Below are 25,880 nucleotides of genomic sequence, written 5' to 3'. Positions count from 1 at the left end.
GGAACAATGACATTAAAGTCACATGATGCTATGTCACCAGGTACAGCAAACTCCATTGGGAACTTTTGTGAAACCAGTAACAAAGATTTGCTATACCAAATGGTGCTAAAATGAAGCAGGCGAACTGATTACAATGTCCAGTAAACTCTTGAACACACTGCTATACAAACAAAAGTCTAAATTTTATTACTCTTTTTAATTTTCCTAAAGGAGAAAATACTTCTCCACAGTATTACAAGTATTACATAACTCATGTACCACATTACATGGCCAGGAAACAAGGATTTGGGATTATGAATTGTCAATTTAGAGGAATTTCTCCAAAATGTTGTTCAGATATGCTTTGAATCCGAGTACTTTAATATTAACAAGATAAGATAACCTTGGTATTAGACTGGATCATTGAAAATTGGTTCTGGAAGGAATTATGCTAGTAATAAGCCCAGTACTAGGATACGGTGCTATGAGATTGAGGCCTCATATTCAGGTCAAAGTGCTGAGCAGCCTCCACCTTCTGAATTTCCGGGCTCTTCTATGTGTCCCTACTTCAGCACCTCAAATCAGTCTTTTGGAAACCCCTGGACTCATTTTTCATTCCCAGCTCTGCCACTGTCTTGCTGTGCAATCTGCACAAACTCTATGAACCTCACTGTTTACATCTGGAAAATGAGTGTCGTCATCATCATGTGATGTGATTCAATTCATGTCAGTGCAGCAGTACAAAACCATCAGCTGAGAAGCAACACGGAGGAATTATGATGATGTAGTAAAGAAAAAACTGAGGACCTCTGACCCTTTCCTACCTTGCCACCCACACCCATGCCGAATTGTGGTTATGGATGCCACTTGGTACACACCGTATCTAGAAGACAGGTGGTGTGGGGGGACTGACGGTGAGCAGGGCTAATTAGAGACTTACTTGACCAGAAGGGGGCCAGGCTTAAGTCATATAAGCCCAGGGCCAGAGCTGGTCAGGTAATCTAGCCCCATGAGCCACGAGGAGAGGAGTTCCTGGCAGCAGAGCTCCGGACTTAACATCTGAGCTGGGGGTATGCAGCACTGAGGCCACGGACAGGCCAGGTCTTGGAAGAGATAGGCCTGAGAACAGGAGTGAGTCAGCCCATAGCTTGGAGAGAGGCAGCAGAGGGCCTGGGTGCCCGGAGCCCAGCTACCAAACGGAGCAGTGCCTGAGATAGACGAGGCAGGCCTTGGAACAGCTAAGCCTGGGGACAGAGGCAATAGCCTGAGAGGACTGGTGATGCCTAGTGGTTGTGGAAGGGGCTGAAGGGGAGGCATGGAGGAGGAGGCATTTGGCCCAGTGAGAAAGAGGAAGAGGGGCCAGAAGAACAGTGGACCTGAGGCCCAGAGGGAGACAGCCATTGTGGGGTGGACTGCGGGGTCAGAGCAGGCCTTGGATGAGATAGGTCTGAGGCCCACAGAGAGAGCGAGCATGAGCCCAGGAAGGACTAGGTGCTGGGAGAAGTTCCGGTGCCTGGTGGGACCAAGAAGGTCTGGTGCCCAGGGGGGACTAAGGTGCATCAAGGGAAGCTCCAGCACCTGGGGCCTCCTGGAGGGCAGAGTGCAGTGTTAGCAGAGCACCTGCAAGGAATGGGAGTGGGTACTGGGGAGGATGGAGCGCACAAAACTATCCCTTAAGGCAATGACCACAAGCATCTGTGGTCCTAAGAGTAAGACCAGGCTTGGGAAGCCCTTGGGCAGCTTCCCTTTTATAACAAACTAACATCATCAAGGCGTGGTGGACAAGTAAAGGGGAGAGGGCCCCAAGGGGAGCCAGGTTGCAAAGGGCTGAGTGGCCATGAGGGGGGCATCATGGACATCCCTGGGACAAGCACTTGCTACACTAACATCAGCACAGAATTAATTTTCAGTGGTGGTAAAAATATAAGTAAAGAATTAAAATTGGAGACCAAAGTAGAGACACAGAAGGGACAAGATTAGCAAGTACATCTCATTGGGAATTCCTAGCTCTAGCTGGGAGTGTCATTCATGGCCCTAATTATTACAGAGCCAAGAACAAATACCCAGTCAGGTCTACATTCAAACCTTTAAACCACCGTGGCCCCAAAGAAGTTTCCGTTTAAGGCCACAGGAATGCAATGCAAGCACAGGTAAACAACTAAACCATGCAGCCCTTTGGCCTAATTTACCTTTTTTACTGTATTGGCAGAATAGTTGCCCAGAAATACAGAATCCTGGATTACAACCAACAATTTCTGTCCATATTTTACATTATCAGCTAGTATGCACTGCAATTTTTTGAAGAATTGTGTCAAATTTCAGCTATTTATCACTGCATTTAAAGTCTTTTGTTTCTAGAACTCTTTTCCTAGGGATAGGGTGGGGAACCCTGCTCTTCTCCATTTTTCCTTTCATTCACTTTCCTTGTATTTGCAGTGGAACTGGAGCCACAGGATTTACACACTGCATCACAAAACCTCCGGTGATGGATTCTTCTGTCCTTGCAAGACTGGAACCATTATATTACTATAAGACACATTCTCATACATAAGAATGGGGAGTGGAGACAGATTCAGCAAGGCACATTCTCACATAGCTTATTGGTTCTAGTACCAAGTACTAACGCCATACTGGCACAACAGGATCTCAAGCATGTACACCAATATCTTCTCTTGTAAATCCAACTTTCATTCTCATTGCATCTAGCAGTCAGCTCTTGTTGATCAGAGAGCTGTCCCTGATAGAACTGCTTCTCACTCCCCACACACATGAAAAACAGAGAAAAATGTTTCAGATGCTTGTTTTGTTAGAGAAGCTGACCCTTTACCACTCCCACCTCACATCACTCTAAAGCTCTTCAATTAGAGGACCTCTAAAAGCCTGTACTGTCAATGCCCAGCCCCCAGGAAGGGAATGGTTTTTCCCTTGATGGAGGCACTGAATGCATCACTGTCACAGCACGATGGATTCCAGACCATGGGGTCCGTGTGAGTCCCACGCACCCGAGCCGTCTGAGATTTCTGTACCTAACTGATAATGCTCTCTCATGGCTCCTGCCGGATTAGACTCAAGGAAAGAAATCTTTTCTGCTAGACAGCTAAATGAGGTCTTATAACAGAAGCTCAAACTTCTCATCCCCACACTCTAGACACAAGAGGGTACAATAAAGCACTTCTGTCAATAAATTACAACACTCGTGAAATAGTAAAGCCAGTTTCCATAAACAAATATTATCATTAGACTATGCCAGTGCCACCTTCTCAAACACGAACACTGTCCAAGGACCTTTTAGAAAATGCAGACTGATACATTTTATTAAAAGCAAGTAATGCATTCTTATCTGTCTACAAGACCCCCCAAAACAACCTCAGTAGCCATGAAGTTTAATCTTTCAGTGGACAGCAGAGGTATTTATCATGAGATAAGCTAGCCCAGACATGACACCACTTCAGCAACGATCCATCTTAAAAGCCAGAATACATTATCTGCATTTTAATTGATCATCAGGACAGATGGAAGAAAGCACATTAAAACCCATGCACACATTTAATTTTTTTTTGTTATAACTAAGGAAATTTGAAACCCAGAGGCTTCATTTTTCTTCTAAAAGAGTCAGAAGAATTTTACTTATGTAGTCAATAAACAAAATGCTGTATCTTAAATTGATTTTGGAAGAGAGAACCATTTCCTTCTTTGGTGTTATTTAATTAACACTTTCACTGCCATAAAGCCATACATACAGATTGGAAGCCAATGTGAAAAGAATGTCTATTCCTGGCAAAAGATGCAAAGACTTATTCAATACTTCCAGAAAACGTGATTCTTGTGTAAAGCTGGACGTACCAGGCACTGAAGCTGTCGGCTAATAACATCAGGGAACTCCTGTGGTGCTGCTGGAAGTACATTGTTGGGCTGGGAGGCTGCAGGGGGATTCTATAGAGATAATAATAATGACTTGCCTTCTTGTAGTACCTCTTATGCCAAAAGATTGCAAAGAATTTTACAAACTGACTTAGAAACTCTATATAATGCTGCCCCAATTATCTAGCTTTCAGTTAACCACAAATGCAAATGGAGATTGATGGCTGCTACCTGAACTATTATACTTGTCTAAAACTATTTTTTATCCAAGAGCTGTAGATTTGTCAAAACCTTTTTTTGGAAAAGCAGGGCTGTGCATGCAGAAATCACCCACCCAAGAAGACACTTCTTGGTCAGTGAATCCATTCCCCCATCATCAGTGGTTCAAGTGGTCCATTTTTGTTATGTTTTAATCCCTACCATGCCTATTGGAAGATTTTTCCTGGAACTCATTCCTCTGCTAGTTACAAACCTTCCTTTAATATCTGACTTAAATGTACTCATGGCCATTTTATGCCAGTATTATCTTTGAGCACAAATAGCTGTATTCACCCTCCCTGGCATTTACCCCCACAACATGTTTATAGACAGTAACCATATTCCTACACAGCTTTCATTCTGTAAAACAAAACAAACCAAGTTATTTTTTATTTTCCTCTCATAAACAGGCTCTCCATTCCCCTGATCATCTTATTGGCCCTTTTTGGCATTATTCCAGTTTGAATCTATCTTCCTTGAACATGAGTGACTAGTTGTATACAGCATTCCAGAGGAAATCTCATTGCTGCTTTGTACAACAGTATTGACGCAACCCATCACTACCGGAAATACATCAACTGATAGTTCCTAGGTTCTGTTTTCTTTTTCATGCCCATATTACAGTGGCATCTCATAATCATTTAGTGATCAATTAGCATATTCAGATCTTTCTTCTATTCAGTTGCTTCCAACTAATGGGCTCCCAGTTTATAGCAGAAATTCTTGTTGTCTGGGAATAACATGGAAGCTGTTTCATTGCCCCTAGTAACACTTAATTGTTTAGGATGGGAAGTAAAGAATACCATATGTACCTGAAATTGCACAGAGAATTTAAACATGCTGAATAATGACCTAGGTACTACCAACACGGCTACAACCAAAAACCTAGCAGGATTTTTTGGGACATCTTTTATTGGACCAACTTTCTAGTTGAGCGAGAAGTTAGCCAAACTTTTAGGCACAAACTGCCCACTCTTAGGTTGCCCTATAGAAGGGCAGTTCATGCTTGAAAATTTGTCCAACTTGTCTCCTACCTATACAGTTGGTCCAAATATTCTGACTTCTTGTGGTCTTTTTGAGTTTCTTGCAACAGAAAAATTGCTCTGTTATTTTTCCGTAGTCAAGAAATAAGTGAAAGTTAAAACCTGGCATTTCCTGTTGGGCGCTCTGAGTGTGTACCCAAGTCTAACAAGACTGATAATCACTGTACTAAAGGTTTGTCTGCCTGGGGAAATTTACTGAAAGAAGTGTACTAGTATACATCTAAGACGTTTTTTAAATATAAAGGTGTTTAGGTAACAGAAGGCTCAATATGGCAGAAGATGACTAGCCTCCTGTTTAGTTAAGTGTTAAGCTCAAGGCACAAGTGAAAATTACTTTGGTGGGGCTTATGCGTGTATCAAGTATATTAATATTAGCAAAATATAGAAGGATTCAGCACAACAAGCAGCCTTTAAGACTAGCAGGGGGTGCTGCTGATAAGGATTAAGGACATCAATAAGCTGGGTGGAAGAGAGAATTTCAGTTGGTGTCTTCACAAATACCAAAACCTCTCTCTCTCTCATACACAGGCAAACTTATAAATTAAGTATTTTGTATGATACTATTTAATATCCATGCATGCTCGCTCCATCCAGAAGGATACATGTAAACAAACCTTTCCCGTCACCTTTTGTTTGCTTAATACATAGGGAGTCTATCCTGCTGTATTCTTTTCCAAGGTAAAGGCTTGCTGTGTTCTCTTTTAAAAAAATATTACCATTAGTACATTATTGTTCGTCTACCTCCTTCCTTCCCCTCAAGCATTTGAGACTATAGCTCCAGGCAGCAATTAAATATACCTCATTTACATATTTATGATGCCTCAAAGGGGAAAGGGTATTTCTTTTTTATTTAAAAAAATAGCAAATAGATGTATTAGCCTATTAAACAATATCTTTTTAAAAAAAAATTATATGCTGAGATATATTGATCTCTCTGGTGAAATACTATTAGAAGTATGTTCCTATATACATAAGGCAGGGGTGGCCAACCAAATGGAAGCTGGTCACTGTCTGCCTGTGCAAAGATTCAAGGAGATGCATATTAACTTCTGAAGAGCCACATCTGGCTCCAGAGCCGCAGGTTGGCCACCCCTGTAACAAGGGAAGGGAATTAAGTAGTGGATAAGAGAGATATAATGATTTTGTAACCTGCTACCATAATCTATGGTAGAATTCTCTGAATTTTCCAATATTACAATTTTTATTTTTTTTGTCAAAAATTATGCTTTCAACCAAAAAATTCCAGAGAGCTGTTCAATTAAAAATATTTGTGATATATGACTAGCTGTTTGAAACTTTCAATAATCAAATATTTAAGCAACATTTCAATATTCTAAAATTTTCAAAACTGAAAACAGATTACTGTGATGACTGTTTTGGACCATTTTTACTTTATATTGTAGATTTCTATATGGGCCACTTAAATTTTAAGTATTGAACTATTTCAAACCCTCAATTTTGCATCATTTGTGACACAAGTGAGAAATACTTCTAGCTTCTGGAATAACAACAGGTATCAGGTAGGTACATAAGTAAGTAGTAATAAGTGGCACTTACTGTTTATTTTGCTTATATGAAGCCTGACAACACGCCCATAAATTAGGAAACATTTTTTCCATTTTTGAGATGGTAAACACAACACAGCACTGAATGACTTGTTTAATGCCACCTACTGTGTCAAAGGATTCGAGTTTTGGGGGACCCTGAAATAGCGGTAGGAAACATACACAGGTCTTGTCTGCACAATTTTCACTAATCCATATTGTCATATTGTCCATATTCCTTACACTACACAAGTGCAAAGCAGCTAACAACTTGTCCACTGCTATAAGAAACAATGGACAAATTGGACCGCTAAAATATAAGCAGCTTGAAGCAGGTCTGCATTATCAACTAAAATTTGGGCCTAACCTTTTAGAAAGGTTATAAAAATGTTGGTCCTCTCTCCTCTCCAACTCAGTGCTTGATGGCTCTCCCTCCTCCTCCCATGCTTTCATACTTCTGAAACAGAAATAGAAGCACTGAAAAATAGTGGGAAATTGCATGGGCCAGATTAATGGGCAAGTGGGAGTAACTAACTAGAATTATCAGACCTATTCAGTGAATTCCAGGCCTGATTTCTACACCAGAGGTGAAGGTAGTACTCAGCAACAAAGCCGAGTTGATGTTGTACTGTTGACACAGACTCAACATAGGAACCAAAGAGATTACCTACCTTGATTAAATCTGGCAAATAGATGGGAAATCCTTCAATATCCAGAAAGAATGGTGTTCTGAGAAAGCTACAGAACTTTCTTGTAGCAAAGAATGTGTCAGCATGTATGATGGGTAATAAATAATATGCCGTTTTGTTAGCTAATTATATAAATTAAGTAATTAAATAACAGTTGATTAGGATGTCACTGACACATGAGATGGCAGTTTTAGACTCAAAAGATGACTGGTAAAAATAAATGGAGTAATAATCATGAACAAAAATAATTACCTGAATTAAAAGTTAATGTTTTAAAAATTAAAATGCAGCTAAGAACTAATAAGAGGATAAAGGAAAAGATTTTGGCTCGAGCATATACTGCTGATTCACTGCATATTATCTATTGATTTTTGCTCCTTTTGACTCTCAGAGTGCAGAACGAATGTCCATCACAAAATATGTGCTAGGGAGAGAACATAACTGCTGTGGGAGAAGAATGAGAGCCTAGAGACACTGCTAGCTCAGAGCAAAAAGAGTCAGGATACTTGGTTTTAATTTTATAGGTTGAGGGGAGGCTGAAGATGCATATTGGCAGTTACTACCTAGGGAATTCATATGGTTATCATCATTAAAAAGGTCCTAACTTTGAACCACTTGGAAACAAGCAGACGAAATAGGGGGGGGAAAACTGAGGGAGGGAGGGAGGGAGGGAGGGAGGAGAGAAATCATGCCAATGGGGCCTATTTCTTTGTTTCTCCTAAGAGGAAGGTGAGAAGACAGGGTGAAGAAAAACAGTTCATAAGTAACATTTCACAATATATTTAAAATCTTCTCTCCCCTTTATGAGATGAAAGCATAGGAAGAAGTTAGTTATGGTGTACTGCTGATTCTATTTATTCAAACAGGTAAAACAGAAAAAAATGTTATGTATTCAGTACCCTGAGAGTCGTAAGAGAGAGCAGACAACTGTTAATAAGTGGCTTTGATCAAGCTACAAACCAGGCTATGAAGAGGGTGGGAGGGGATTACATTGCCTAATTAATCAATTAAGTCATCAGGAAAGAGGTGGCTCAAGATATGGTGTTGGAGTTTTAACACAGAGATGATTAAGATGAGACATTTGTATTGTACTATTAACACATCAGGGGGGGTTAAAAAACAATTAATTTGCTTAAAGTACCATCCCTCTCAAGAGACTGAGCCAATTGCCTGCTTCCCCCATATATAGGAAGCTCAGTTTCCATATAAAAACTTGGCTAAGGTGAATTATTACTTATGAAGATGGCAGCATGTAAAAAAAGAAGGGTTTCATACAAGGCTTCACAGTACCTGCCATCTAAGTTCCAAAAAACTGTATCTGTAAATACACACCTACAAATAGTGTGTACTATTTTCACTTCATATGCATACAGAGTGATAATCATATGCGCATTCACTGCTGATACATATGCAGGTCTGTAGTACTAATTTCTACCAAACTATTAAGCCAATGCTAATTGATTTGAACATATTTTTAAAAATCTTCCTGTTCAAGAGTGGGATTGAAGTGAGGTTGTCAGGTCTTGTTCCGATTAATAAAAATATGGGACATAACTGCTATTTCACATGCACAAACCAGCAGATGTCTCTGTTTTCTACCAAAGACAAGAGAGCTCCATACCCTTCTCACACAGCAGCCTTGTGTTTCTTTAAGCCTTTACAAGCCCCTACAAATCCTCTGCTGCTGCTTCCTAACAGGGAGCACTAAAACTGACACTGTCTGTCTGACCTTGTGGTTATTGATTAACTATCTCCCCATTCGCTGCCATCTTTCACACCTCCAGCGCTTGCAAATAGAGAGCTAAGGAGTTGCAGTCATACTCTGTGACAGCTATTCTCAAAAAGGGCTGCCTTTGGAGACGCAGAGAGCGAACACTGCTGTTTGATCAAATGCGTTAATGTCAAGACTAAATACCACACAGGTTCTGACAGCTTGTTCTGTTTAATATACATTTGTTGGAACAATTCAGCACAAACAGGAAAAGGGGAGGAAAGAAATACTAGTTCAATAGCTAATATTTAGGATATGTTGCTCTTACAACAATATGCTCCTCTAAAAGGGGGTAGATTAGGGTGGGGAACACAGTGGCCACTCGTGCATAGCACATTCCAAACCAGCTTTAACAGCATGGCAATTACACTTCAGAATATCTGCTCATACTTTGTGCACTAAGCACTTATAACAAACGCCAGGAAAGAAAATGCTTTCTAGAGGTTTGAAACATGCACCTTGATCACAGACCTAATGAGAATATTTGCAATCTCAAATATCTGTGTTTATTTTATTTCTAAATTATATTTAGGGAAAGATGACTTGTCTCAGTACATATTTTTATAAACAATCCATAAAATAACACGCTTGTGTCTATGCAATGCTCATGAGACTAAAACAATTTTAAATTGATTTTCAGATTTTTCTTTAGTGAAGAATATAGGTGTGTGTATTAGTAGTAATATTAATTACTTGTTTTGCCTTAGTACAAATAAATAGGTATTTTTAGGTAGTTATGATAGAAGCTTGTGTATACCCTAACAAAAAAGGATGGTGAAATATCTTTGAGCGCACATAAAAATTATACAGTATATAAAATGGTGTGTATTTTTACACACCACCAAAAGGATACATGCCTCTATGTTACATTAAATGGCTTGATAGTTAATTCTTTTGTTAAATAAAAGAATTTTCAACTATACACTTAAATACAGTTTTCATCTCAAGAATACAACTACAAGAAGTTTAATTTCCATCCATGACAACTATTCTATTTCCCATGCTAGATACAGTACTTCAAAAAGTAAGGAGCATTATACATCAGGCAAAAGCCCATTTTAATCATTAAACACTCAAAAAAGGAAGTAGTTTTATTAAAGCTTCATTTACCATAAGCTGCTAAAGAGCTATTGCTATTGGCTTTAAGCTATTAAAAAGGGCCAGATGTAAAACAAAGCAGTGTTTGTTATGCTGGGCAAGGAAGAACAGATATTTGTGCAGTGCTGCTTTCCATTGTTGCTCTACAAATGTGCAATAATCCCCAGAAGACTTTCTATCATCTTTGACTAAGGGAGAGAAAGTAGGAGTGTTTATGTGCTTGTGTGAATGCATGCTGCCAACATGAACAGCTTCAGCAAGTGTGGGAGCTCAGAGTCCTGGCAGTTACATTGGGGTAAAAAAACACACACACACACGCACGCACACATCCTATTATATGCAAGCATGTGCATGAGCGCACACACATGCAAACACACAAAGCAAATCCACACTGGCTTTTGTGGGGGGAAAAAAAGAAAGAAACATGACAGCTTGCATAAGCAAGCCTGCTGGACTCCTCTGGGAGGAGGGGCAGTGGTGCGCAGAAATTGTTCAATCATCAAGCACATCTGCAGCCTGATTACAAAAGCAAAGGTGGTAGGACTGGCTGTGGAACGCAGAGTATTGTGCTATGATCTACGCTGAGCACGCCCCCCCAACATAAGAATGGGTTCAGATGGACAGAACAATATTACATCTCTAATCAAATATAACATGCCTTTGAATCTGCACAAGCTGATCACTGGCCACGACAATAAAGCTCAAGCACACAAGCCATCTCTTGCACCAATGGCCTTCACCTCTGGCCTGCTGGCTGAAATGAGTGGTTTCCCTGGGCCAAATACAGTGTCTGTGCAGTTGCCAGTTTCAAATAATTGCCCTGCTGCTTGTTTATATTATAAGGTTGCTTTCCCTGCCTTCCACCCAAACCCAAGTGTCAAAAACTCTGGCAGCTTTTTGCATTTAGGGAGGACAAGGAGGAAGAGGGACACTGTAGTTTGTAACAGCAAGAAGTAATAACACAAAATTAAAGACAAAAGTGCTTAAAACCGTGCTCCTGGGGAGGCAGAGCTGACAGACCTGCTGTAGAACTCTCAGAGGCTTTGCACACACATATACAGACAGATCAGCCAGAACAAACATTGACAGTTCCACAGCAAAGTCCACTGATCCACTGGTTTATTAAATGTACTGTAGCTTGCAGGTAAGAAATGCTAATCTTCATTGGGACAGCTACAAGCAAATGAGCCATCCCTAAAAGCTTACAGCATCAGACTCAAATCATTTTACAACTAGTGTCCCTAATTACTCCAACAACACCACTGCCACCAAAAGTTGCTCCCTTAGCAATCTGCAAATGCTTCAAATGGCAAAGGACCCAGCTCCCCTTCTTCATCCCTTCCCCAATTCCAAGGGGAAAGCCATACTATTTGAGTAAATTAACTGGGAGGTTTTATGGACTGGAACAGATGCTCAATGAAGAATTGATCTTTTGAGACACAGACTCCTCTAAACAGGGGGAAAGAAAAGAAAGAAAATGTTAACAAGAACCTGGCACAATTCACCTAGGGTGACCACCCATCCCTAATTGGGCGGGACAGTCCCGAAATAGGAATATCAAGTTCCAATGCACAGCCGCAGGGACGGCCAGGGAGTGGGATAGAGGCATGGGAGGCTCGTCCAGGGAGCAGTGGGGGGCTGACTCCCTGCTGTTGCACACATTCCCAGGGAGGGAGGCATGGGCAGGCACATGACTCTCTAGATATGTGCATGGGGTGGGAGAGGATGCGGGCTGCCTGCTACAGGTTTGAGGCTCCCTGCCCTGCTGCCCTCACCTGGGGCTCTGCAGCCCAATGGGTGGGACCTGGTGCTGGAGGGTGGAGAGGCTCAGTACTGCTGCTGCCAGGAGTCCCATGCCAGCTCAGCTGCCAGGGCAAAGTCCTCCCAGGCCACCTTGCAGCAGTGGGGGCAGTGGCATGGAATTGTGCCTCCTGCTGCTGCCAGGTAGGCAGGGGATGCCTTGGTGGCTTGGGGCTCCTAGAGGAAGGGCAACAGGGTGGGGAGCCCCAAGCCTGCAGTGGGCAGCTCCTCATCCTTCCTGCCCCCCATGAACTCATCTCAGCTCTGCTCCAGCTGTGCCACGAGGGGCGGGCAGAGTGGGCTTGTGTCCTACCTTTTCATTTTGAAAAAGAGGTCACCCTACATTCATCTGATGTTCAGGTCTGAAATTAGGTCACTAATGACAAACTTTTTTTTTTTTTTGTTAACCATCTTTGGCTATTCTGTAGCCCATAAATCAGAGGCCTTGATGGAGAAGTCGTACAGAACCCTAAACAGAAGACACAGGACAGAGCAGAATCTTAGCACATTTAACAACAACACTGTTTGGTTTTCTCTTCTGGGACACCTGACTCAAGTCTTACTGATAGGAGCTACACGTTTGGTAGAAAAGGGCTTTGGCTTTTGAAGCAGTCATCACATGGCATTTCCACACTGACATTATGTAGGCTATTTTTCTAAACAGTTACAAATAAAACCCAAACAGGATTGGACATATTCACCCCAAGTCTGGTTTGGCTACAAATTCATAGATTTTGGGTATTGTAACAATAAGCAAATCAGATAAAATATATTTCTAGGCATCAGAGAGACCAGTAACAACAAAAACTTCAGAAGCAGGAATGAAAAGATGAAAGGGTGATAATACAAGCAGCACATGTTTGCAACCATTTGACAATTACCTATCAAAAAGTGAAGATGCTACTTTGCATTTGCACTGCTCTGGTAATGCTCCTAGGTGGACCAGACAGCTTACAAAATCTGAAGCAGGGAGAGGTCAAAGCCTCTTGGGCCCAGCCAACAGAAATGCTGCAAGCTACGATCATCTCAAATCCACCACAGATGAGAACTGAGAAGGCTTTACATCCTGACATTGAATACCTTCTTGTTTATCTAATGCAACTAGGCATGCCTTGGAACTTGTATAATCATATTTATAGGGAATTATTTGTCGAAAGGTTCTATATGCTTAAAGGACATCGTACCAACAATAAGGTTTCTTGCATTTCATAGGACTCCATAAATAGCTGAATTAAAGAAATCTACCCCACATGCAGATGTGGAGAAATTTGGGCTCCTTTTTGGTTAGTAAAATTAAGTATAATAAAGAAAATATACAGTTGCTTAAAGTAGTGAACAATTTCCTTGTGTGATTCCTAAACACAAGATTTATTCTGCTACTCTTACAACCTACGAGAACTGAAAAGCTGCTCCCCAGACCAGTAATTTCTGGTTAGCCATCAGGGATTGCGTCCCTAAGAAAACCACACAACGGATGGAAGGTGGAACGGGAAGAGAAGGAGGGGAAAAATGTGTTCCTGAGATTAACAAAAGTTCTAGAGAGCTGAATAGCTGCTCTGGGATATGGACACTAACAACTTCTATATCTACCATTATACTGGTCTGTTCCAATGAAATTAAGTAAACTTAAATTTAAGTAAACTTTCCAGAATGGAAGCATGAGGAATTCCAGGGAGACTAGTAAAACCTATAAATGCTAAATATAGCTGAAGGAAGAAGGTAGGAATTGGATGTCCGAGCAATCTGAAGCCAGCAAAACCAGGTAGTCATTGGCAGCTGAATTACACTTTCTACATTGCTTCCTATTTTCCCCGATATGTGACCTCTTTCCAACTTCCATTTATCTCTGGTTACTACAGTTTAAATACTGGGGGTGACGGTTGTTTTAAATAACCTTAACACAAGATATTAGACATGTCAACTCTCCAGAACAACAATTTTGAAACCCAATAGGCAAATTACATTTCCCTCTTTCTTTCTACGGTACCTAAACTGAGATCTATGCAGATTTTTATGAAGAGATTTTCATGATAACACCTTGAAACTTAAAGTCTTTGGTCTCAGTCCATTTCTGAATGAACATATATCCATATCTCCTGTCTCCATCCTATCATAATTGACCATCAGCCTTGCAGGCAGTGTTTGAAAGAAAACCAAGAGTTAAATGGGCAAAATGAATAATGAGCAGCATCTGCAAAGGAAGCTGTTATAAATTCAGAGGTGATTTATGCTAGCAGGACAATGCTTTGGAAATTTGTGTGGCCCCTAAAATGGTCCTCACTATTCTAAGGATGAAACACTTAAGACTCTGCAGCTATAATTAAAGCATACAAAAGGTAATAAAAAACCTCAGTTCTTCTAGGTTTAACTCTAAGTCCCATATACGTTAGTTAAAAGACCCTCAGGTTTACATGGATATTAAGATCCTGTGCTTCTATATTTCCAGCCTTTTGCCAGGTATGATATACCTGTTACTACCTCTTTTTCCTTTCTGAATGGCTTTATCTCCTTTAATTCAGGCATGCCTTCAGACATGTAGACTGCAAAACACTTCAGAAAAATGTTGGAGCAAGGTCCCTATATAGACAAGCCATTTTAAAAGTCTTCTGCTCCTAGGCACCTTCAAAAAAGTTTCTAAATTTTCAGAATGAGCATACTTCTTTGATGCAGAACTTAAGATAGAAAACCACCATTAGTGCTCTAGAAGAGTGTAATCCTGACTAAGTGCTGATTTAACTGTTCTTTAACCATACTGAGTGATTCTATGTAGATCTCTCAGAACAGGTAATTTTATACTGTAGATGGGATCTCATAAAATAAACATGTAACTTCAGCATATTTTCAGTGAAGACAAAGTAATTAACCCATATGATATACACATTCCATACAGGCATCACAGAAGCTTACTAAACTAAACAAATGAAGCACTGTGGATAAAAAACCAGCAGCTTCCTCAGGAACAGAGGCTCTATGAAATAAATCTATTCCGGCTGTTAGTAGCAATAAGGCTTTTATCTTCTATAAGCCTCCATTCATTAAAGCAGTGATTCTCAACCTTTTTGGACTCAAGGCACACTTCCCAATTTATATATTACAGTGCTTACCTCCTTGCACAGAGGCTCAGGAGTAAGGGTGGGGAACTGTCCAGGTAGGGGCAAGTGGTACCTTGGTTGAGAATCACTGCATTAAAGGGAAGTGATGCATTCACATTATAGTCAGTTCATTACAATGACAACCTGAAATATTTCCTATTTTGTGGACATCAGATGTCCAAAAGCATTTGCCTCTTTTAACTTTTCTTTGTATCAAACTAACTTATTTTAGAATGACTCTTTAAAAATGACAAATAGACTCTTTTAGTGTATGTATATACTAGTTATACAAATTAGAAATTGTAATAAAATGCCAAACTAACACATCTCCTGAACCCTGAAAATTAACAATAGCTGGGTTTATTGTTAGCTGAGCTGATGGATTTATTTTCAGGTACTAGGCCAAAAAATTAAGCTCTAATTCATTCTTTCTAGACTAGATACTAGAACTACATCTTAGGCTGAATATGGTTGATAAGGTTCCTCAGTCTGTAGGTCTAAGCATATATTCAAGTCAATTGCTTCCATGAGTAGAGAAAATGGGTAGCTACAAAAAAATTGTCAAAAATAACTTGGAGTTGACATTAATGTCAGAAGGAATTACACACAAGTATAAGGAAGACAGACCCTAAGAGGACAAGGGAGATTCCCAATATGCATTCCTATTTCAGTTTGTTTGAACATGTGATGACTAGCCTAGGCATTTTTGAAAGAAGGGGTTGTATTTCTAAGATTTCACTCAGCATAACAATGTATGAGAGCAGGTTTTTTCACTTCATCAGACTGGGAATACTTGCTCATGAAGCCATGAACATTGTGAGGTCAGAGTTAACATTACCACACAGAGCAGAAATGACTAGAGTGCCAACCATTTACACCAAAATGTGTGGCAATTTCATGAAACAGGCTGTTCTCTCTATCAAGGAATAAGAAACTAATTTCACCTGTGACTCTACCAGAGGTAACTTCAATTTAAGAAATTTAACTAGTTTCATTAGCCATAATTAGATGCCACCCATTTAACTAGTTCCATTAGCCATAATTAGAATGTCACATTTTTAGTGTGACCTAACATCACAAAATATAATTAAATACCAACATCACATAACCAACAAATAAGCTAGTAAACAGGTGCCACAGTCAATTCAATCACCTTCAGCCAACATCTTTCACAGGTCTCTGTACTGGCATCCACCTATACACATGGATGACCTGTGACGAGCTCTATCATGGGTAAGGTCAATCATTGGACTGTAAGGTAGACAGAAAACTGGCTGGAGCACAGGGTTCAGATGGTAGTAATCAATGGCTCGATGTCTAATTGGCAGCTGGTATCAAGTATTGTGCCCCAGGGGTCGGTCCTCGGGCCAGTTTTGTTCGATATCTTCATCAATGACTTGGAAGAGGACAGAGCGCACTCTCAGCAAGTTTGCAGATGACAACAAGCTGTGAGGAGTAGTAGATACTAGGGCTGTGCAAAGGTTCGGTAGCTGATTCAATTCGGAAGAGGTTTGGCCCAACTGGGCGACTGAATCTACAAATCCAAATCAATTCAGGAGACCAGTTCAAAGCTCTGAATTGAATCAGAAGCCTCCGAATCATTTCGGAAAAGATTCAACTGATTCGGAGATTCAGCCAAAGAGTAAACAGGCAGCAGTCCTCACCATGCTGGACACAGCTGCCTCCAGCTGGTAAGTCTGTTGTGGCGGGTAGAGGGGGGAAGGAAGGGGTGTAGGAGAGGGCGGCACTGGGGCTAGGGCTGAGACAAGCTGCCCAGCTAGGGTGGGGGACGCGGGACTTAGGGAGTGGTACGGGGTGGGCACAGGATGTGGGCGTGGCAGCGCTCGGAACAGGGGCCATGCCCTGCTGCCACTTGCCCAACCGGGGTGGGGGGGCGGGCAGGATGCAGGTGCATCTTGCTCCAGGTAGAAGGGGCAAGTGGTGGCAGGGCAGAGCCCCCGCTCCCAGCACTGATGCGTTTGCGGCAGCACTGGGAGCAGGGGCTATGCCCTGCTGCCACTTGCCCCCTGCCGCCTGGAGTGAGCCGCACCCACATCCTGCCCCTCCCCCCGCACTGGTTGGGTAAGCAGCATCAGGGCATAGTCCCTGCTCTGAGCACTGCTGCTCCCACATCCCATACCTCTCTGCCCCCCCCCTGCACCCCCTGCCCCAGCTGGGCAGCTTGTCCCAGCCCCAGCCCAAATCCCTTTCTCCCCCACCCCCAAAAGACTTACCAGCTGGAGGCAGTTGTGTCCAACATGGTTAGGACTGCTCCCTGTTTAGTCTACGGCCGAATCTCCAAAAGGGTCAAATCTTTTCTGAATTGATTCAGAGGCTTCCGATTCAATTCAGAAATTTTAATTGGTCTCCTGATTCGATTCAGAGCTTTTACTTGATCTCCAAATCAAATCACTGCCTCTCCGAATTAGCTGAATGTGAATCTGAAGCAAATACTTGCCACTTCACACAGGCCTAGTAGATACACTGGAGTGTAGGGCTGATTCAGAAAGCATGTCTGCACATGATGCTACGTCGCTGTAGCAACATGCTACAGCAATGTAGTATCTGTGTGCAAAAATGACGCCACAGTTATACTGCCACAGCAACACACTCCCTCACGATAGAGCATTGCTACAGGAACATATTGCCTAAAAATAACTGGGTGCAGCATGCACGGCACAGTACAGGCTGTTACTGTGTCATCTTTTAGTACTTCCAAAAGAAAGTACTAAATGACAGTGCGGGCACTGTATAGACAGTGTGATCTAGACAAATTGGAGGATTGGGCCAAAAAGAATCTCATGAGGTTCACCAAGGACAATTGCAAACTCCTGCATTTAGGATGGAAGAATCCCATGCACCAGTATAGGCTGGAGGTTGACTGGCTGTGCAGCAGCTCTGTAAAAAAGGATGTGGGAATTACAGGGGACAATAAGCTGAATCTGATCCAACAGTGTGCCCTTATTGCCAAGAAGGCTAATGGCATACTGGGCTGCATTGGTAGGAGTATTCCCAGCAGGTCAAAGGAAGTGATTATACCTCTCTATTCAGCACTGGTGAGGTTGCATCTAGAGTACTATGTTCAGTTTTGGTTCCCCCACTACAGAAAGGATGTGGACAAACTGGAAAGAGTCCAGTGGAGGGCAACAAATTGGTGAGGGAGCTGGGGCAAATGACTTATGAGGCTGAGGAAACTGGGGTTATTTAGTCTAGAGAAGAGAAGACTGAGAGGGAATTTAAATAGCAGCCTTCAACTACCTGAACGGGGTTCGAAAGAGGATGGAGCTAGATGGTTCTCAGGGGTGGCAGATGACAGAACAAAGAGCAATGGTCTCAAGTTGCAGCAAGGGAAGTTTAGGTTAGATATTAGAAGAAACTTTCTCACTAGGAGGGTAGTAAAACACTGGAAGAGGTTACCCGGAGAAGTTGTGGAATCTCCATCCTTAGAAGTTTTTAAGACCCAGCTAGACAAAGCCTTGGCTGAGATTATTTATGGTCCTGCTTTGAACAGGGGGTTGGACTAGCCAGTGTTTCTCAACTCATGCGTCACAAAAATATACGAAAGGGTTGGGAACAAACTTAAAACAGATTCTCCTTTAAGGGAAAAAATGTGGGAAACTGGCTTTTCCCTTGCAGGCTGCCAGAGTTCCAGCCTGCAAGGGGCCACTTGGGCCTGTTTGGGCATCCCCCTTCACCCGACACACTAGGGGGCTGGGGCCTGGAGGCAGTAGGTTGGGAGTGGGGGGCACTGGGATGAGATTGGCCACTTATGTTTACAAATGGGTCCATTTGTAAACATCAAAAATGTTTAAGAACCACTGGACTAGATGACCTCCTGAGGTCCTTTTTAACCCTAATTTTCTATAATTCTATCAAAGTTTCATAGAATCATAGAAGTAGGGTCGGAAGGGGCCTTGCAGATCTTCAGGTCTGACCCCCTTCCTGGGCAGGAATAAAACTGGGCTCAAATGACCCCAGCCAGGTAGGCATCAAGCCGCTTCTTAAAGACCCCAGGGTAGGAGCCAGCACCACTTCCCTTGGAAGTTGGTTCCAGATCCTAGCTGCTCTAACTGTGAAGTAGTTCTTATGAGTGTCTAATCTAAACCTACTCTCCAACAACTTGTGGCCATTATTCCTTGTTATCCCAAGGGGGAGCTAGGGGAAACAAGGTCTCCCCCAAACCCTTCTGGTCCCCCCTAGTGAGTTTATAGACGGTCACCAGGTCCCCCCTCAGCCTTCTCTTGTGAAGGCTGAACAGGTTCAGGTTCTGTAACCTCTCGTTGTAGGGTCTGCCCTGCAGTCCCCAGATCATGCAGGTGGCCCTCCTCTGAACCCTCTCAATGTTGTCCACATCCCTCTTGAAGTGGGGTGCCCAGAACTGGACACAGTACTCCAGCTGTGGCCTGACCAGTGTCGCGCAGAGGGGGAGGATCACCTCCTTGGACCTACTTGAGATGCATCTGTGGATGCACAATAGGGTCCGGTTAGCCCTGCCGACCGTGACCTCGCATTGTCGGCCCATGTTTATTTTGGAGTCAATAATGACTCCAAGATCCCTTTCTGCCTCCGTGATCTCAAGAAGGGAGTTTCCCATCTTATAAGTGTGCTGCCGGTTACTACTGCCCAAGTGCAGCACCCTGCACTTGTCAGTATTGAAACACATCCTGTTTTTGTTAGCCCACCCCTGCAACCTATCCAGGTCTTTCTGCAGTCTCTTCCTCCCTGCTAATGTGCCCACCTCTCCCCATATTTTGGTATCATCAGCAAATTTGAACAGGTTGCTTTTCACCCCGTCATCCAAATCGTTGATAAAGAGATTGAACAGCGCGGGCCCAAGGACCGAGCCCTGGGGGACTCCGCTGCCCACTTCCCCCCAGGTCAAATATGACCCGTCCACCACCACCTTCTGTGTACGACCCTTCAGCCAATTAGCAATCCATCTGACCGTGTAGGCATCGATGCCACAGTCACCTAGTTTTTTAATGAGGATGGGGTGGTTGACAGTGTCAAAGGCCTTGCTGAAGTCCAGAAAGACTACATCCATGGCGACACTTGCATCCAATGCTTTTGTGACCTGATCGTAAAAGGCAATCAGGTTGGTCTGACATGACCTACCCTTAATGAAACCGTGTTGGTTGCCCTTAAGCGTCATCCCCGATGCCGGCCCGTCACAGATGTGCTCCTTGATGATCTTCTCAAGGAGTTTCCCCAGGATCGAGGTAAGACTGACGGGCCTATAGTTGCCCGGGTCCTCCCTCCTCCCTTTTTTAAAGATGGGGAACACATTGGCTATCTTCCAATCATCTGGCATCTGACCCGAGCACCACAAGCGCTCGTAAAGCCGTGCCAAGGGCCCTGCAATAACCCCTGCTAGCTCTCTTAACACCCTGGGGTGGAGAGCATCTGGACCTGCTGATTTGAACACATTCAGCCCCTCCAGTAGCACTCTAACCCGGTCCTCCTCAACCTTAGGTCTTGAGGCATTCCCCTCGAGTCCATCTTGAATCACGGTGGGGGAGTCCCTGTCCCTGCACAAGAAAACGGAGGTGAAGAATTTGTTAAAGAGGTCTGCCTTCTCCTCTGGCGTGACCACCAGATTGCCCAGCGTATCTTGCAGGGGCCCCACATTTCCCGGTGCCTTCTTCATCCTCCCTATATATTTGAAAAAGAACTTTTTATTATCTTTGATCTTGGACATTTAACTGTGTTGATGTCATCATGCTTAATACCCAAGCTGGTCATTCTCTGACCTAGGTACGCATTGCCAACCTGGCTGAATACTGAAGCAAGTGGTATCTTAATTGAAGTGTAACCCAAACAGGGACAAAGAAAACTCACTTGGGCCTCATATAGACATTCAGTTTCTCCAGGGAGAGTTGCCACTCTTCCACAAGAAACCAAAAGCATACAGATGTTTAAGCTTTTCCTCCCAAAGTAAAAATGGCCACTCCGGGAGAAAATAACCTGGGAAAAACTAGGGTTAACCACAGTCTTTTCCTTTCCTTTTTTGCATCCTTGTGACAAAGTATTTAGCAGAATTTGCAGATTTCATTTGGAATCTGACTGGCTGCACCACGAGCACTTCTACTATGGCCTACAAACATGTGACCTCTGCGTTGCCAACCATATGCCTGAGCGCCCATACCATCCCAGTCCCTTCCTGGGACAGTGAATGTCTCTATATGCTGTGGCTTCACTCAGAAGAGAACAGACCTCCAGCATCCCCCACCCCCTGCCCCAGGGAGACAGTGTAACACTCGTTGGACTCTGCTCTTCTAGCAGAAAGTAGAACACACCCAATTCACAATCCCCACGCTGTGCTGCAGAGAAACGTAGGCTAAGCATGAGCAGTGCAGGTAACCCAATCAGGGGTGCTCTATGCATTGCTGGCAATCTGTCACTACGCTGATTATGGAAGCCTGCAGAGCACTCAGAGAGGTGTGCACAGGGCCCCCTGTGTCAGCACTGCAAGTAGGGCCTCAGCATTTGAATGTCTGTACACATGGCTCTGGGTAAGTTTTTCTACTATGAGAACACATCTGGTAGAATTCTCTCAGATTATTTGAATGTGTGTATACAGCCTTACACAATGCTCCCACATCTAAGAGAGACTAAAATGAGCAAAGCCTGAAACAGAATAAACCCTGAACTTTAATAAGGGTTAAGGGAAAAAAGCTCTTCTAAATGCCCTAACTTGCCACCTGATGCATAACTGAAGAATATTATGCAACACAGGTTGCATATACACAAATGACACCAGTGATGGTGATTATGATCATGCAGTCCTACCCTACCAGGGTTTTTCATAGATTCATAGATTGTTGTGGGTTGGAAGGGACCTTGAAGATCACTGGGTCCAGCCCCCTCGCTCTAGGCAGGAAGACAAGTGGGGTTAAGTGACCCCAGCCAGGTGACTATCCAGTCTCCTCTTGAAAACTTCCAGGGCAGATGACTGCACCCTGACTGTGAAGGAGTTTTCCTTGGTATTAAGCCTGAAGCAGCCTTCCAGGAGTTTGTATCCATTTGGTCTTGGTCTTCTCCAGGGGTGCCCTAGTGAACAGTTGTTCACTGAGCTCCTGATGCACTCCTCTGATATAGCAGTAAGCCGCTATCAAGCCCCCGCTCAACCTTCTCTTCTTTAAGCTAAAGAGGCCCAGGTCCCTCAGCCTTTCCTCGTATGGCTTGCCTTTCAAGTCCCTGATCATACGGGTGGCTCTTCTCTGGGCCCTCTCAAGTTTTTCCAAGTCCTTGTTGAAGTGTGGTGCCCAGAGCATATGGGGGGGGAGGCTTCCCTTTGGGCATGCTCCTACTGGTGCCAGGCTGAAGAGGAATAAGGGCAAGGGGGTCCTGCCTCCTGAGATGCAGCAGCATCATCATGGTGGTGAAGTGTTTTTCCTTCTTGCCCCAGCTGATCTGCCTTCAGCAGTGCTGGCAGATAGCATACTTGGGATCATCTGCCCCCTCAAAATGATCCAACACTACACTACTCCTCTGCATCTGGGTTCAGGGTGGGGATCCTGCCTTATCCCTCTCCTCAGCAGACAGAGGCACAACGACAGGAGAAGCTGATTCAGCTGAGCCACTTGCCTCCACAACTGAGCCACTTGCTTCCACAACCTCCTCTGAGGTGCCTTCCTGAGAAGGAGACCTGGGTCTAGGGGAACTCTGAGAGTTGTGGAGCAAAAAGTCAGATTCCCCCTCAGTCCCCAGAATTTCTTTAGCTAAGGCGCTCAGGTCCCCTGGTTCCAGATCCAGCTCCTCCTCTGGCACTGGGAGGCTCATGCTGGGAGATGAAATTGGGGTGGAGGAGACTCTCATGCTGGTGCTTGTGGATATTTCTGGTGTTAGGGGAGGTAGTGCAAGTGCAGGGACAGGTACTGCTCGCACCTCCTTGCTCCCACTGACAGCAGAGGACTCATCACTGCTAGGAAAGAGGATGCATCTATGTTTGTGGGGGGAGGGAGTGTGGGAGGTGGGGGGACTTGCAGCTCTCCCTCTACCCACTCTAGCCTCTCTCCAGAAGCCAGAAGACCTGGCACCTGCCTTTCCAATCATGCTTCATAATCTTTGCTGTGCTGGAAAATGTGTGTGTGTGTGTGTGCAACTGTAATATCTCTTCTCTCGGTTTACTATATATGTGTGCAACTAATATCTCTTCTTCTTTGCTGTTTACTACATGTGTAACTAATATCTCTTCTTCTGCTCTGTTTACTATGTGTGTGTAACTAATATCTCTTCTTCTGCTCTGTTTACTATGTGTGTGGAACTAATAGCTCTTCTCTGTTTACTGTATGTGTGTGCAACTACTAATACCTCTTCTTCTCTCTGTTTACTATATGTATGTGAGTGTGTGTAATGTATGTGCTTTTCTGCACAGTGATGGATCACACTGCCAGGGAAAACACAGGTTTCTTTTTAAAAAGTGTGTGTGGGGGAAAATAACAAGAACAAATGAGAGGTTTTTTGGGGAAGAATAATTTGAAAGAATTAGATTGGATAGGGATAAGTAGACGGATTCTACTTATCTTCTACCCTTCTACTTAAGGGTAATTAGTAAGCTGTATCCAATCTTTTCCAAGAAGAGAGACTAGTAGGAGACTGACTAGGAACCCATTAGGGCTGTGCGAAGCTTCAGGTGCTGATTCGATTTGGAGGAGTTTTGGCTTGATTCGATGGCCGAATCTCCAAATCTGAATTGAACCAGGGAACCAATAAAAAGGTCCAAATCGATTCAGAGAGCTTCAGTGATTCAGGCAGTCCCTGCCCACTGCAGCAGGGAGCTGGAGCTGGACTTGGAGCTTGTAAGTAGGGGGCGGAGGGGCGGGGCTGGAAAAAGGGGAAGGGGATGATGGAGGGACCCCTGCCAGGCCCCATCCCCTGCCTGTTACCCCCCCCCGACCCCATCTGCTCCCTCAGCACCCCCCATGCCTGCCCCACCCACCCCAGCTCCTGGTGCTTTAAAAATAGCCTCCACTCACTGGGTGCTGCCCAGCTAGGGAAATCCCTGCTGTCCCCCACTGCCCCACGCTGCATGGCGGGGGCTCTACCATGAGTAGAGACTCACTAGCCAGTAGTAGAGACTCACTAGCCAAGGAATTTCAAAGTCCTCTCAAATATTCAAAAGCAGTTGTACAAGCTGTAAAGTAAATGTTTGGCATAATGGAATAGACCAGGGGTCAGCAAACTTTGCAAGCTGGAACAATCAAGCCTTAATCCAATCTCAGCAATAGTGGGGTTTCCCTGCACCTGCAATGGGGCCAGGCACTGCCGCCACTTCTACTAGCGTACCTTCCCTCTTTTCCCAGCTGGGGAGCAAGCGTAGTTTCCAGCCCATGGGGAATGAGGAACTGAGTTTGGACCGGACAGCTGGAAGCTGCATTTACACTGCCACCATTTCCATTCCCCTGCTGCAGTGTGGAAGTACCTAGAAGCTGCCCAGCCTTGGCTTAGTTTCCTACTGGCTGGAAGCTGTGCCTGTGCTGCACCTAGGAGACAAGGACAAGGAAGGTGTTGATGATGTGGGAGAGGTTTGCAGCTGCAAGGCCCTAATGCAGCTCCTTGCTTCCCAGCCCCAGCACAGGCAGAGGCAGAGGCAGAGCCCTCCAGCTCCAATGGCTCCACAGGCCAGATTCAGCTGACAGGCTGTATGTTGCTGACTCCTGGAATAGGCCAATAATCTCCTCTTAGTTCTTTGGTAGATCCTCTGGAGGACTGCAGAACCACTCCTGCCACCATATCTATTGTGCCTAATGGCCAATAGGGCAACAAGACACAAAGATTGTTTTAGCATTCTAGCTATAATAATTTATACCCTGAAGCACAAATAGTTATAACCCTTATAAATGTTATCAGAGGCAGTATAAATGCATATACTATTCTTAATTACACAAAATAGTCTTTAAGATTAAAATACCTGTATTACTTTGCTTTGCATTATTAATATCAAGTAACTAAGCAGACAGACACATGCAAATATGATCTCTAGCTTGAGGTTAACAGCTCAGTCCAGCAAACTGGAATCTGGAAAAAGGCAGAAGGCTTAGTTTCTATCCTGGTTCTGCCACTGATCTCGTCCACAACCCAGGCAAATTAATTTACTTTTTCTCTTTGCCACTGCCTTGTCTAGTTGGATTGTAAATTCTTCAGACCATCTGCATCATGTCTGTATATACGGCTGACATACAGAAGCTGTTGGGGCTATTAGTAGTAACACCTCCTGAATAATAAGCTAACTATAATGGCAATATACATGGCTAGAACACTTACCTGCGCCTTAACTTATACTAATATAATGCAGTATTCCCTCCTCCTGCAATTTCAAACAAACAAAAAGACAAATTTCCAAATATAATACATGTTAATATGACAAATTGATATAATACATGCACATGACACCAGGATTAAAGTAGCTTGGGTCCAGATGGCAATTTGTATAAGTTTGGTTTTAGTTTTTTGCAGCTCATTATGACACAGCAAAGCAGACCTCAAAAAGCTAAACACTCTTCTTCTTTGTTCCCAATGGTAATACTATACACTCCAGAGGTCAGCTTTATAGCCCTCAAATTTTTCTGAACCCCTGCCTGATTAGACACACTATGGAACCACTTTCATTCTGATCAAACACAACTTGCTAGTGACATGCATACAAAGTTGTCAGTGAAGTGCAGAGAGCACTTCAGTAGGCATGAGTAAGTACATCTTACTATTTGAAACAATACGCAGATTAACTAAAGGGGGAAACAAGG

At 43.4% G+C, this 25,880-nt stretch overlaps 1 protein-coding gene across 11 annotated transcripts in view; it reads right to left on the bottom strand.

Annotated features, from left to right (window-relative positions):
- ZMIZ1 (zinc finger MIZ-type containing 1) overlaps positions 1–25,880 on the bottom strand; it is a 518,414-nt gene that overhangs the window by 223,083 nt on the left and 269,451 nt on the right. The gene's annotated exons all lie outside the window — the stretch shown is intronic.

The sequence above is a fragment of the Alligator mississippiensis genome, chromosome 6, assembly GCF_030867095.1.
Source record: "Alligator mississippiensis isolate rAllMis1 chromosome 6, rAllMis1, whole genome shotgun sequence".
Classification (NCBI taxonomy): domain Eukaryota; kingdom Metazoa; phylum Chordata; order Crocodylia; family Alligatoridae; genus Alligator; species Alligator mississippiensis.
The sequence above is the reverse complement of the archived record's forward strand: the minus strand, read 5'-3'. Positions and strand labels throughout refer to the sequence as shown.